Source organism: Thalassophryne amazonica, chromosome 11 (genome assembly GCF_902500255.1).
Source record: "Thalassophryne amazonica chromosome 11, fThaAma1.1, whole genome shotgun sequence".
Classification (NCBI taxonomy): Eukaryota; Metazoa; Chordata; class Actinopteri; order Batrachoidiformes; family Batrachoididae; genus Thalassophryne; species Thalassophryne amazonica.
The window spans coordinates 19,703,420-19,717,096 of record NC_047113.1 but is presented as its reverse complement, the minus strand read 5'-3'; the positions used below and the strand labels follow the sequence as shown (position 1 = coordinate 19,717,096).

The following is a 13,677-nucleotide window of genomic DNA, read 5'->3' as shown; positions in this document are numbered from 1 at the left end:
CTAATGGGGTAATATGGTACTATGAGGTCCCTAAGATAAGATGGGACCTGATTATTCAAAACCTTATAAGTAAGAAGAAGAATTTTAAATTCTATTCTAGCATTAACAGGAAGCCAATGAAGGGAGGCCAACACGGGTGAGATATGCTCTCTCCTGCTAGTCCCCGTCAGTACTCTAGCTGCAGCATTCTGAACCAACTGAAGGCTTTTTAGGGAACTTTTAGGACAACCTGATAATAATGAATTACAATAGTCCAGCCTAGAGGAAACAAATGCATGAATTAGTTTTTCAGCATCACTCTGAGACAAGACCTTTCTGATTTTAGAGATATTGCGTAAATGCAAAAAGGCAGTCCTACATATTTGTTTAATATGTGCTTTGAATGACATATCCTGATCAAAAATAACTCCAAGATTTCTCACAGTATTACTAGAGATCAGGGAAATGCCATCCAGAGTAACGATCTGGTTAGACACCATGCTTCTAAGATTTGTGGGGCCAAGTACAATAACTTCAGTTTTATCTGAGTTTAAAAGCAGGAAATTAGAGGTCATCCATGTCTTTATGTCTGTAAGACAATCCTGCAGTTTAGCTAATTGGTGCGTATCCTCTGGCTTCATGGATAGATAAAGCTGGGTATCATCTGCGTAACAATGAAAATTTAAGCAATACCGTCTAATAATACTGCCCAAGGGAAGCATGTATAAAGTGAATAAAATTGGTCCTAGCACAGAACCTTGTGGAACTCCATAATTAACTTTAGTCTGTGAAGAAGATTCCCCATTTACATGAACAAACTGTAATCTATTAGACAAATATGATTCAAACCACCGCAGCGCAATGCCTTTAATACCTATGACATGCTCTAATCTCTGTAATAAAATTTTATGGTCAACAGTATCAAAAGCAGCACTGAGGTCCAACAGAACAAGCACAGAGATAAGTCCACTGTCCGAAGCCATAAGAAGATCATTTGTAACCTTCACTAATGCTGTTTCTGTACTATGATGAATTCTAAAACCTGACTGAAACTCTTCAAATAGACCATTCCTCTGCAGGTGATCAGTTAGCTGTTTTACAACTACCCTCTCAAGAATCTTTGAGAGAAAAGGAAGGTTGGAGATTAGCCTATAATTAGCTAAGATAGCTGGGTCAAGTGATGGCTTTTTAAGTAATGGTTTAATTACTGCCACCTTAAAGGCCTGTGGTACATAACCAACTAACAAAGATAGATTGATCATATTTAAGATTGAAGCATTAAATAATGGTAGGACTTCCTTGAGCAGTCTGGCAGGAATGGGGTCTAATAAGCATGTTGATGGTTTGGATGAAGTAACTAATGAAAATAACTCAGACAGAACAATCGGAGAGAAAGAGTCTAACCAAATACCGGCATCACTGAAAGCAGCCAAAGATAACGATACATCTTTGGGATGGTTATGAGTAATTTTTTCTCTAATAGTCAAAATTTTGTTAGCAAAGAAAGTCATGAAGTCATTACTAGTTAAAGTTAATGGAATACTCAGCTCAATAGAGCTCTGACTCTTTGTCAGCCTGGCTACAGTGCTGAAAAGAAACCTGGGGTTGTTCTTATTTTCTTCAATTAGTGATGAGTAGAAAGATGTCCTAGCTTCACGAAGGGCTTTCTTATAGAGCAACAAACTCTTTTTCCAGGCTAAGTGAAGATCTTCTAAATTAGTGAGACGCCATTTCCTCTCCAACTTACGGGTTATCTGCTTTAAGCTACGAGTTTGTGAGTTATACCACGGAGTCAGACACTTCTGATTTAAAGCTCTCTTTTTCAGAGGAGCTACAGCATCCAAAGTTGTCTTCAATGAGGATGTAAAACTATTGACAAGATACTCTAACTCCCTTACAGAGTTTAGGTAGCTACTCTGCTCTGTGTTGGTATATGACATTAGAGAACATAAAGAAGGAATCATATCCTTAAACCTAGTTACAGCGCTTTCTGAAAGACTTCTAGTGTAATGAAACTTATTCCCCACTGCAGGGTAGTCCATCAGGGTAAATGTAAATGTTATTAAAAAATGATCAGACAAAAGGGAGTTTTCAGGGAATACTGTTAAGTCTTCTATTTCCGTACCATAAGTCAGAACAAGATCTAAAATATGATTAAAGTGGTGGGTGGACTCATTTACTTTTTGAGCAAAGCCGATAGAGTCTAATAATAGATTAAATGCAGTGTTGAGGCTGTCATTCTCAGCATCTGTGTGGATGTTAAAATCGCCCACTATAATTATCTTATCTGAGCTAAGCACTAAGTCAGACAAAAGGTCTGAAAATTCACAGAGAAACTCACAGTAACGACCAGGTGGACGATAGATAATAACAAATAAAACTGGTTTTTGGGACTTCCAATTTGGATGGACAAGACTAAGATACAAGCTTTCAAATGAATTAAAGCTCTGTCTAGGTTTTTGATTAATTAATAAGCTGGAATGGAAGATTGCTGCTAATCCTCCGCCCCGGCCCGTGCTACGAGCATTCTGACAGTTAGTGTGACTCGGGGGTGTTGACTCATTTAAACTAACATATTCATCCTGCTGTAACCAAGTTTCTGTTAGGCAGAATAAATCAATACGTTGATCAATTATTATATCATTTACCAACAGGGACTTAGAAGAAAGAGACCTAATGTTTAATAGACCACATTTAACTGTTTTAGTCTGTGGTGCAATTGAAGGTGCTATATTATTTTTTCTTTTTGAATTTTTATGCTTAAATAGATTTTTGCTAGTTATTGGTGGTCTGGGAGCAGGCACCGTCTCTACGGGGATGGGGTAATAGGGGGATGGCAGGGGGAGAGAAGCTGCAGAGAGGTGTATAAGACCACAGCTCTGCCTCCTGGTCCCAACGCTAGAGGCATTTAAGTACTTTTAAATACAATGTACCATAGCCCAGTAGAGCAGAATTGGTAGCGCACAATACCTGTCTGTACCCAGTTCATGTGCACTGTCCCATCCAAAGGATGTAACGCTACAGCATCTGGGGATAAGTACAGGCACCAAGGGGCCTCGGGGCCTGTGTAGGATTTATTTATACACCCCCCCCCCAAGTAAACCAAAATCATTCTGAAACAGTTTTCTTAAAAAATAAAATAAAATTTACTACCTACTCTCCAACCACCTCACTGCCACATCACAGACACTATTTCATTCCTTTGCTTTTGAGGAATCAGTCAAACCTTCCCCTTAGATTGGTATGTTCCTTCGGTGTCACTTTTGTCCACTTCAGGTCACCACGGCAGATCTGAGATGGATCTGCGTATTGATTTGGCACAAGCTTCACGCCGGGCACCCTTCCTGATGCAACTCCACATTACATGGAGAATGGGCAGGGGCGGTGTGTATTTAGCTGATATTCCAATTGTTTTTAAAAACACTTTTTAAGAACACATCCACCACATAAGCCTGTTGAACAAGTTCTCAGCTACTAAATGTGTCCTTTAAAAATGAAAATGAGGACAGCTTTATTTGTCTCTATTTGTGTTTAAGCAAACTGCATGATAATTTCCCAGTTGGATATGTACTCTACTTACTCTGGAATGAAGTGAACAAGCGAATGTGAGCAACAGAGCAGTTAATGGCCTTGATGAATCCGTCTCTTTACACTCAGTATAACTGATGAAACCCTTATATATTTCTAAGCTCAGTGATCACTTGGGATTTTATTCAGCACACAATGTAGCGGCACTTAGCAAGTGGTGGTTACTGGCTAAAAGACATAAAACATGAATTTACCTTAATGGGACAATTGTGGCCGGTGCAGACTTAATGTTGTGTATATGCAGAATGACCTTCAGGAAGTATTTCAAGAGGTACTTAATTTTAAAAAGTATAAGCACCCTGATGGGGATAATTACTAATGCTGTTCTTTTTAACATTTCATATTGTGAATGTTGAATCAGCATTAATTCTTAGTAATATTTCAAGAAAGCTGATTTAAAATTATATATGAAATGCTAATGCATTCTTGGCCATTTGTGCCTCTTAAAAGCAAATTATTTATGCAACAGATAAACATGAGTTGCTGTGCCAATTTTCTGATTGGTGCAGTATGAGTCAAAAGACACACTGGACACACTGCATTGACCATCAGAACCAAAGTCTTTGGTTGGTGCAGATTATTTTTTCCAGTTCATTTATTCATTTCAACCTTGCGACAACTGGTGTCCTGTCCAGGGTGTACCCACCTCATGCCCTATGACTGGTGGGATAGGCTCCAGCCCCCCTGTGACCCATATTTGGAGTAAGCAGGTATAAAAATGGATGGATGTATTCATTTCAGAAAATAAATTGAAATTAGAAAACCACATAGTGTCTAAAATAAAGAAAGAAAGAAAGAAACAACGCGCTAGTTTAATGTATATTTTTCATTATATCTTAATCAAACATGCCCCATTCACTCTCATATTTGAAAGTGAGGTGCAGACTGGCACTCACTGTCACCTGACAAAGTTTTATCCGGATCTGATCTGGATTGTGGATTTTGTGGACATTTGAATTTAATATTGAAAAGCCAATTTCGTGTACATTTTGCATTTAATCTCAATCAAAAGTGCCTCAATCACTAATTTTTCTGTTATGGATTTACCTACCTATCACCTCCGCTACCTAACTTAGGGGAGGTGATGGTCTAGTGGTTAAAGAGTTGGGCTTGAGACCAGAGGATCCTCTGTTCAAATCCCAGCCTGACTGGAAAATCACTAAGGGCCCTTGGGCAAGGTCCTTAATCCCCTAGTTGCTCCCGGTGTGTAGTGAGCACCTTGTATGGCAACACCCTCACATCGGGGGGAACGTGAGGCATAATTTGTAAAGCACTTTGAGCACCTGATGCAGCTGGGAAAGTGCTATATAAATGCAGTCTATTTACCATTTACCTACACCAACAAAATTGGATGCAGGTTCCAATTTTATGCCTGTTTGTCTACCTTCCAGTTATCAGTCATTAACCAAGTGCCAAAAAGTGATGAGAAATTGTCCATAGCAGAGATAACCAATATTCTGTGAAAATTATCTGAAAAAGAATTCAGAAACCAAAAAAGTTGAAGAAAAAAACCTGACAACTCCATTAGGTGCTATACATGGGACAATGGAATCCAAATATGAGAATGAATGAATAAAACTACCACTACTTCCACCATTACGACTGCTAATAATGAAACAATAACAGTACAAGCAACTGGCAGAACTTATATAATATTAACATGATGGCAGGATGACACTGACCATGTTGATGGAGAGATTTTTTTTCCACTTTCTCACTGATGTACAGGATAGTTTTGAATTCTATAAACAAAGGGTACCGTTGATAAATGGACTAACACAAGACAATCATAAAAGCAAAGTTAAGATTTCTGGAGTGGTTGGAGTTTGAGCTACAGCTGAAATGTTTAACACTTTTCTTCATAAATGTTGATGTTTTTCCATTATGATCTGTTGACAGCCACAGATTTTTTTATTTTTATTCAAACAAATAAATACTTAAATGATGTATTTATGGGAGTTTATGATCATACACTCAACAAAAATATAAACGCAACACTTTTGGTTTTGCTCCCATTTTGTATGAGATGAACTCAAAGATCTAAAACTTTTTCCACATACACAATATCACTATTTCCCTCAAATATTGTTCACAAACCAGTCTAAATCTGTGATAGTGAGCACTTCTCCTTTGCTGAGATAACCCATCCCACCTCACAGGTGTGCCATATCAAGATGCTGATTAGACACCATGATTAGTGCACAGGTGTGCCTTAGACTGCCCACAATAAAAGGCCACTCTAAAAGGTGCAGTTTTATCACACAGCACAATGCCACAGATGTCGCAAGATTTGAGGGAGCGTGCAATTGGCATGCTGACAGCAGGAATGTCAACCAGAGCTGTTGCTCGTGTATTGAATGTTCATTTCTCTACCATAAGCCGTCTCCAAAGGCGTTTCAGAGAATTTGGCAGTACATCCAACCAGCCTCACAACCGCAGACCACGTGTAACCACACCAGCCCAGAACCTCCACATCTAGCATGTTCACCTCCAAGATCGTCTGAGACCAGCCACTCGGACAGCTGCTGAAACAATTGGTTTGCATAACCAAAGAATTTCTGCACAAACTGTCAGAAACCGTCTCAGGGAAGCTCATCTGCATGTTCGTCGTCCTCATCGGGGTCTCGACCTGACTCCAGTTCGTCGTCGTAACCAACTTGAGTGGGCAAATGCTCACATTCGCTGGCGTTTGGCACGTTGGAGAGGTGTTCTCTTCACAGATGAATCCTGGTTCACACTGTCCAGGACAGATGGCAGACAGCGAGTGTGGCCTCGTGTGGGTGAGCGGTTTTCTGATGTCAATGTTGTGGATCGAGTGGCCCATGGTGGCGGTGGGGTTATGGTATGGGCAGGCGTCTGTTATGGACGAAGAATACAGGTGCATTTTATTGATGGCATTTTGAATGCACAGAGATACCGTGAGGAGATCCTGAGGCCCATTGTTGTGCCATACATCCAAGAACATCACCTCATGTTGCAGCAGGATAATGCACAGCCCCATGTTGCAAGGATCTGTACACAATTCTTGGAAGCTGAAAATGTCCCAGTTCTTGCATGGCCGGCATACTCACCGGACATGTCATCCATTGAGCATGTTTGGGATGCTCTGGACCGGTGTATACAACAGCGTGTACCAGTTCCTGCCAATATCCAGCAACTTCGCACAGCCATTGAAGAGGAGTGGACCAACATTCCACAGGCCACAATTGACAACCTGATCAACTCTATGCAAAGGAGATGTGTTGCACTGCATGAGGCAAATGGTGGTCACACCAGATACTGACTGGTATCCCCCCCCCAATAAAACAAAACTGCACCTTTCAGAGTGGCCTTTTATTGTGGACAGTCTAAGGCACACCTGTGCACTAATCATGGTGTCTAATCAGCATCTTGATATGGCACACCTGTGAGGTGGGATGGATTATCTCAGCAAAGGAGAAGTGCTCACTATCACAGATTTAGACTGGTTTGTGAACAATATTTGAGGGAAATGGTGATATTGTGTATGTGGAAAAAGTTTTAGATCTTTGAGTTCATCTCATACAAAATGGGAGCAAAACCAAAAGTGTTGCGTTTATATTTTTGTTGAGTGTAGTTTATCAGCAGTATTTAGTAACAGTTATAGTTGTTTAAGAGAAAATGAGTGTCTGAATTGATCCCCACAAGAAATCAAACACCTTCATTGGACAACGTAATAAAAATGTTTATTAGATTGCAATTTCTAAATGAATTACCTGAAATCTTTCTGCATAATAAATCTAATTATTAAGCCTTGCATAATTGTCAAATCTGTTTTAGCACCAGAGTCTGATTTCTAATGCCATGCATCTGTATAAAAACTTCAAATTTAATTTGCACCTTTTCTGCTCCTTTTCAGGGTGGTGTGTTCTAAAACGGAACCTGAATTCCTTCTTGGCCAAATTCCAGTGAAACTGCACCTCATGAGCTGCTGGACCATTTCCCCAATGTTTGAATGGAGTCTTCAAGTGATTGGCAATCACCATGCTGGTTAGAGTGGACTAAATGCTAGCTATCTGTGGAAAAAACTCATTATTCCCCTTCTTGTTATTCACTGATTACAACATTGTGGCTCTTAAAAACAAGAGTGGTACAGCAGAGTTGTGTTTTTGCATGACCCTCTGCTTGCATTAACATCCAGGATTGGTTCTGACTTCGAAGAAGGGCCCTTGAGGAAAATTGTCTGACAGTTTGCCCAACTACAGCATCTGGGTGTGGAGCACTGGTTCCAGAATGAGGCCTGTGGAATGTTGCTGAAGATGACTTAAGTTGGCAGGCCTAAAAGCCCCTTATCCAAAGAAACAGTGTTTGGCAGCAGGAAACAGGCGTTACACACAAATGTGGGTGCCGAGGCGGCTTTGAGCCATGATGGTGTTGCTGCTTGTGAAGCCCACGAGTACAGGCTATCATCATCAGTCACCCAAGCAGGGGAAGATTCAACCACCCAAAGGAATTCGGCGACACTTTTGAACGAGTCAACAACAACAACAAAAAAAGACTGCAAAACTGCTTGAACTCACAAGGATCCTCAATCACACTTACAGGCACACAATACTCAACCACACAAACCTGTGACATCAGAAAAACAACGCTGCAGCGGATTCAAAAGGCGCAGAGATCAAGCAGGTTAGTAAGGCTTCTGCAATCACACTCGGGGTTGATCAGATGTTTTGTACACGTTCGCACACGTGCATACACATTCACCACAACACCGCAACACTTCCATTTTGCTTTCAGCTGCAACAGGGAAGAAAAGAATCTGGCTGCCTACTCCAACAAAGAGTTTTATTTCCGATCATGATTTAAATGTTTGGGGAGAAAAAGAACATTACAAAAAGAGAGGAAGGCAAAAGCGGAGGCGAGAAAGTAGAGGCAGGGGGGAACACAGGGTGGGAAAAAAGAGAGATGTGGGGGTCCCAATCCAAATGAAAAATTGAATGCAAGTCACCGTGCAGCCGAGGAGAGAGAAGAGGGTTGTTTAGATGAACTGAACCGAAGCCATTTGAGCCTATCTCCGTGTATAGAAATCAATGGGCAACTGGAGAGGAAACATAAAAGCGGATTACAAAGAGAGATGGAGAGGAGTGGAGCATGACAGCACACACACTTCTTTCTGTAAACAAACCTGACAGTAGATATAATGAAAGATTATGAGAGGGAGGAAGGGCTGGGTGGACAGGAAGGAGTGTTTTAAGAAGAAAAAAAGAGAGTAGGAGAAAGCAAGAGTTAACGAAGGGAAGCAACAAGGCAGAAGATGCTGATAGAAAAAAAATGGGTGTGTTTGCAAACACCAGAGAGTTATGGATGAAGCAGAAGTGAAGGCAGGTGATAGTCCAGAAACACATGCTAGTTGGTATTCAAACAGCATCCCCATTATGGACCCAGCTTCTGCCTTGGCATGTTTTTGTACATGTGAGTGCACGGACTTCACTTCCTTAAGAACCTTACATACTATCAGTGGTGGGCACAGCTAACCAAAAACTTAGCTTCGATAACCATTAATCAGATAACTGAAAAGTTATCTTTTATGACGATAAACTGCAAAAAAAATTATCTTTATTACAGATAATAGATAACCGATAACTATTAGTATTATCACTTTACCGAGGTGTTGCTAGGCTGGTAGCGTAGATTTACGTCGACGCTACCTGGCTATACCCGCCCGCAGTAGCGAACGAGTATCGGCATACCTGCCCGCTGTGCGTAAACAAATGCCGTCATAACGCACAGCCCAACAACTGTCCACAGAGGAAAAGATGAAAAGGTGAGAAGTGTGTGTTGGTCCCAATATGGATATTCCGGATGATTTTCTCATGGATAGTACGACAATGAACAGCTGCCAAAGCAGCCAGCTTGATGAGGACGCACTGGTGAATTTGGAGAGCAGCGCGTGCCAACCGACACGACAAAAGTTAAAGTGAGCCAACTTTTTATGTACGCGTTTGCTGGGTGTCGTGCGTTTTGAAATGACATTAAATATTGTTAATGCGATTCCACGTGTTGTACGAGGTCTCTTAGATAATAAACCGACCCTTTTATTTTTTTTTAACTATATGGATTTGAATGACATGCGATTACACCAATCATGCTTGAACCCTCGTGCGCATGCGTGAGTTTTTTCACGCGTGTCGGTGACGTCATTTCCCTGTGGGCAGGCCTCGAGTGAGATGTGGTCCCGCCCTCTCGGCTGAATTCCTTTGTTTCACACGCTGCTCGAGACGGCGCGCGTTGCTTTATCAAAAATTTTTCTGGACCTGTGAGGAATATCCGAGTGGACACTATTCAAGAAATTAAGCTGGTTTTCTGTGAAAAGTTTAACGGCTGATGAGAGATTATGGGGTGTTTCTGTCGGTGTAAGGACTTCCCACGGACCGGGACGTCCTGCAGCGCTTCCAGGCGCTGTCGTCGGCCTGTTTCGAGTTGACAGCATCCTAATTTAAGGCTTAATTCACCCAGGACATTGTGAGAGAACAGAGAAGATTCAGAAGAGGCCGGCATGAGGAATTTATGCGGACATTCCACTGTTTAAGGACATTTTTTTAATGAAAGACGTACGCGCAAATTCGCCGAGTCGTTTCCGTGACGACTCGGCAAATCTGTGTGCGCCGCGACAGGAAAAACACCTCCGTGTTGAAAACCATTTGTAGAATTCAGGCGGCTTTTAATGGCTTTCAACAAGTGAGTAACTGAGAAATTGTTTAACAGCTTGGGCATGTTCCAACTTGCCCGTTAAGATTTCCAACGGAGGTGTTTTTCCTGCCGCGACCCCCCGCGGTCGGGTCCGGCCCGACATGCGACTCTGCCCGCACGTTCTTTCATTACAAAATGACCGTTAACAATGGAATGTCCGAATAAACTCCTCATGCCGACTTCTTCTGAAAGTTCTCTGTTCTCTGACGACTTACTGCTTCAATAGAGCCTGAAATGTGGAAGTTTTCAACTTGAAACGGTGAGACGCTGCCGCCTCGAAGCGCAGATCGCCGTCAGGCGCTGTGGACCGTCCTTAAAGCGACACTACCAGACCAAAATCTCTCATCAGCCATTAAAATTTTTACCGAAAACCAGCTGAATTTATTGAATGGTGTCCACTCAGTTGTGCCTTACAGTTTTGAAAAAATTTTTATCAAACAAAGCAACAGTCTCTGAGCCATTCCTAAACAATGAAAAAAATCGACGAGCGGGTGGACGACTCCTCACTCAAAGACTGCCCACAGGCGAATGACGTAACCGACAGGCGTGAAAAAACTCTCGCATGCCCACGAGGGTTCAAGCATGTCTGATGTAATCACACGTGATTCAAATCCATATGGTTTTTGAAAAAAATAATAAGGTCGGATACTTTTCTAATAGACCTCGTATATCTCAGTAAGTGATAATAATGCAAACATGTTGTCGTGCGGTATGCATTTTCTGAGTCCCTCCCTCCATGCCCAGTCGCCAAAAATGACAGATATTCGCCCAAGTTAGACGAGGCATGGACATCGGGCCTCTGAAAATGCTTACCGCCCTCCAAAAGCATGTTATTGTATTAGTATTGATTTGGACGCGGCCACATCAGATTACACTGTCGACTTCTGATAAACCAGTTTCACTTTAAGCGCCACAGGGGCTGCTGGGTAAATTCAAGGATCACAAACACAAAGAACACACGAAAAATGAATAAACAAAAAAATAAAACCCCAAACATTGTCATCATCTGTTGAAAGCAGTAAAACACAGTATAAGAAGTCACAGTTTATATGCTGCTTTTTTTTTTTTTTTTTTTTTTTTTTTACACGCTTTCAGCCCTGCGGCTTAAACAACCGAAATACATCCATTAATGCATGGATCGGCAGAGTAAAATACATGTAGTAAATATAAATTCTTACCTGTTAGTTTCAGTGGGATTCATCTGAATAAATAATCTACATAAAGCGTCCTTTTTTTAAAATCCAAAACAGTGTCTAAATGTGAAGAAAAGTCCCTCCCTAGTACACACAGCTGTGCTGTGAGAGCTACTCTCCCCCACCGAGTCTTGGCGATTAAATTACAGCCACAAAGAAAAAATATAAAATAATGTTAAAATAATGTTAGTCTGTTTTGTTTTTGTGTCGAGTGGACAAGTCACTGTAATGTGCAAAGTGAACCTGAACTACACTACCCACAATGCTCCCTGCGTCGACCGGCCAATCACGTTTTGCGCTTAATGATGACATCATCAGCAAGCGACAGGCAGCCAGTCTGCTCAGTGGCTATAAACACACAACAAACGGACTAAATTTTAGGATTTACAAACATTTTTGACCGGTAAACTTTACCAGCAAAGAAAATGTTATCGGACTGAAAGGTATCGGAACTAAATTTATCGGAAGATAATTGGTCCAATGATGGTTTTAAAACTTATCTGAAAAGCTAAAACGATAGCAAAAACATTAGTTTTGATAATTATCTGCTATGGGATTAGCTGAACTGTGCCCACCACTGCATACTATCATTAGTAAGTCCCTTCACTTCTCCCTTTTCTCTCATTAATTAAAAAAAAGAAAACATATTAAAAAAAGAAACTAAATGTCTCTATTTCACTCTTAAATATCAAGTAACACCCATCCCAAGAAGATTATTGATCACCCAGTTCTCTTTCACAAACACTCAAAAGTAAACACAAAAAGATGTTTCAAGTACACACATGCTTATTTATACAACCCCTGGCAAAAATTATGGAATCACCGGCCTCGGAGGATGTTCATTCAGTTGTTTAATTTTGTAGAAAAAAAGCAGATCACAGACATGACACAAAACTAAAGTCATTTCAAATGGCAACTTTCTGGCTTTAAGAAAGACTATAAGAAATCAAGAAAAAAAGATTGTGGCAGTCAGTAACGGTTACTTTTTTAGACCAAGCAGAGGAAAAAAATATGGAATCACTCAATTCTGAGGAAAAAATTATGGAATCACCCTGTAAATTTTCATCCCCAAAACTAACACCTGCATCATATCAGATCTGCTCGTTAGCCTGCATCTAAAAAGGAGTGAACACACCTTGGAGAGCTGTTGCACCAAGTGGACTGACATGAATCATGGCTCCAACACGAGAGATGTCAATTGAAACAAAGGAGAGGATTATCAAACTCTTAAAAGAGGGTAAATCATCATGCAATGTTGCAAAAGATGTTGGTTGTTCACAGTCAGCTGTGTCTAAACTCTGGACCAAATACAAACAACATGGGAAGGTTGTTAAAGGCAAACATACTGGTAGACCAAGGAAGACAAAGCGTCAAGACAGAAAACTTAAAGCAATATGTCTCAAAAATCGAAAAATGTACAACAAAACAAATGAGGAACGAATGGGAGGAAACTGGAGTCAACGTCTGTGACCGAACTGTAAGAAACCGCCTAAAGGAAATGGGATTTACATACAGAAAAGCTAAACGAAAGGCATCATTAACACCTAAACAGAAAAAAACAAGGTTACAATGGGCTAAGGAAAAGCAATTGTGGACTGTGGATGACTGGATGAAAGTCATATTCAGTGATGAATCTCGAATCTGCATTGGGCAAGGTGATGATGCTGGAACTTTTGTTTGGTGCCTTTCCAATGAGATTTATAAAGATGACTGCCTGAAGAGAACATGTAAATTTCCACAGTCACTGATGATATGGGGTTGCATGTCAGGTAAAGGCACTGGGGAGGTGGCTGTCATTACATCATCAATAAATGCACAAGTTTATGTTGATATTTTGGACAATTGAAAGGATGTTTGGGGATGATGAAATCATTTTTCAAGATGATAATGCATCTTGCCATAGAGCAAAAACTGCAAAAACATTCCTTGCAAAAAGACACATAGGGTCAATGTCATGGCATAGGGTCAATGTCAATGAGCAGATCTGATTTGATGCAGGTGTTAATTTGGGGAATGAAAATTTACAGGGTGATTCCATAATTTTTTCCTCAGAATTGAGTGATTCCATATTTCTTTCCTCTGCTTGGTCTAAAAAAGTAACCGTTACTGACTGCCACAATCTTTTTTTCTTGATTTCTTATAGTGTTTCTTAAAGCCAGAAAGTTGCCATTTGAAATGACTTTAGTTTTGTGTCATGTCTGTGATCTGC

At 40.7% G+C, this 13,677-nt stretch overlaps 2 protein-coding genes across 5 annotated transcripts in view; one reads left to right on the top strand and one right to left on the bottom strand.

The window, feature by feature from the left end:
- macrod1 (mono-ADP ribosylhydrolase 1) overlaps nucleotides 1–13,677 on the bottom strand; it is a 461,598-nt gene that overhangs the window by 343,732 nt on the left and 104,189 nt on the right. The window lies entirely within an intron of this gene.
- flrt1b (fibronectin leucine rich transmembrane protein 1b) overlaps nucleotides 1–13,677 on the top strand; it is a 118,294-nt gene that overhangs the window by 100,193 nt on the left and 4,424 nt on the right. For both annotated transcript variants that reach the window (XM_034181794.1, XM_034181795.1), the window contains exon 2: nucleotides 7,445–8,211. The gene's annotated coding sequence lies outside the window, so the exon portion shown is untranslated. The remainder of the gene's footprint in view (nucleotides 1–7,444; nucleotides 8,212–13,677) is intronic.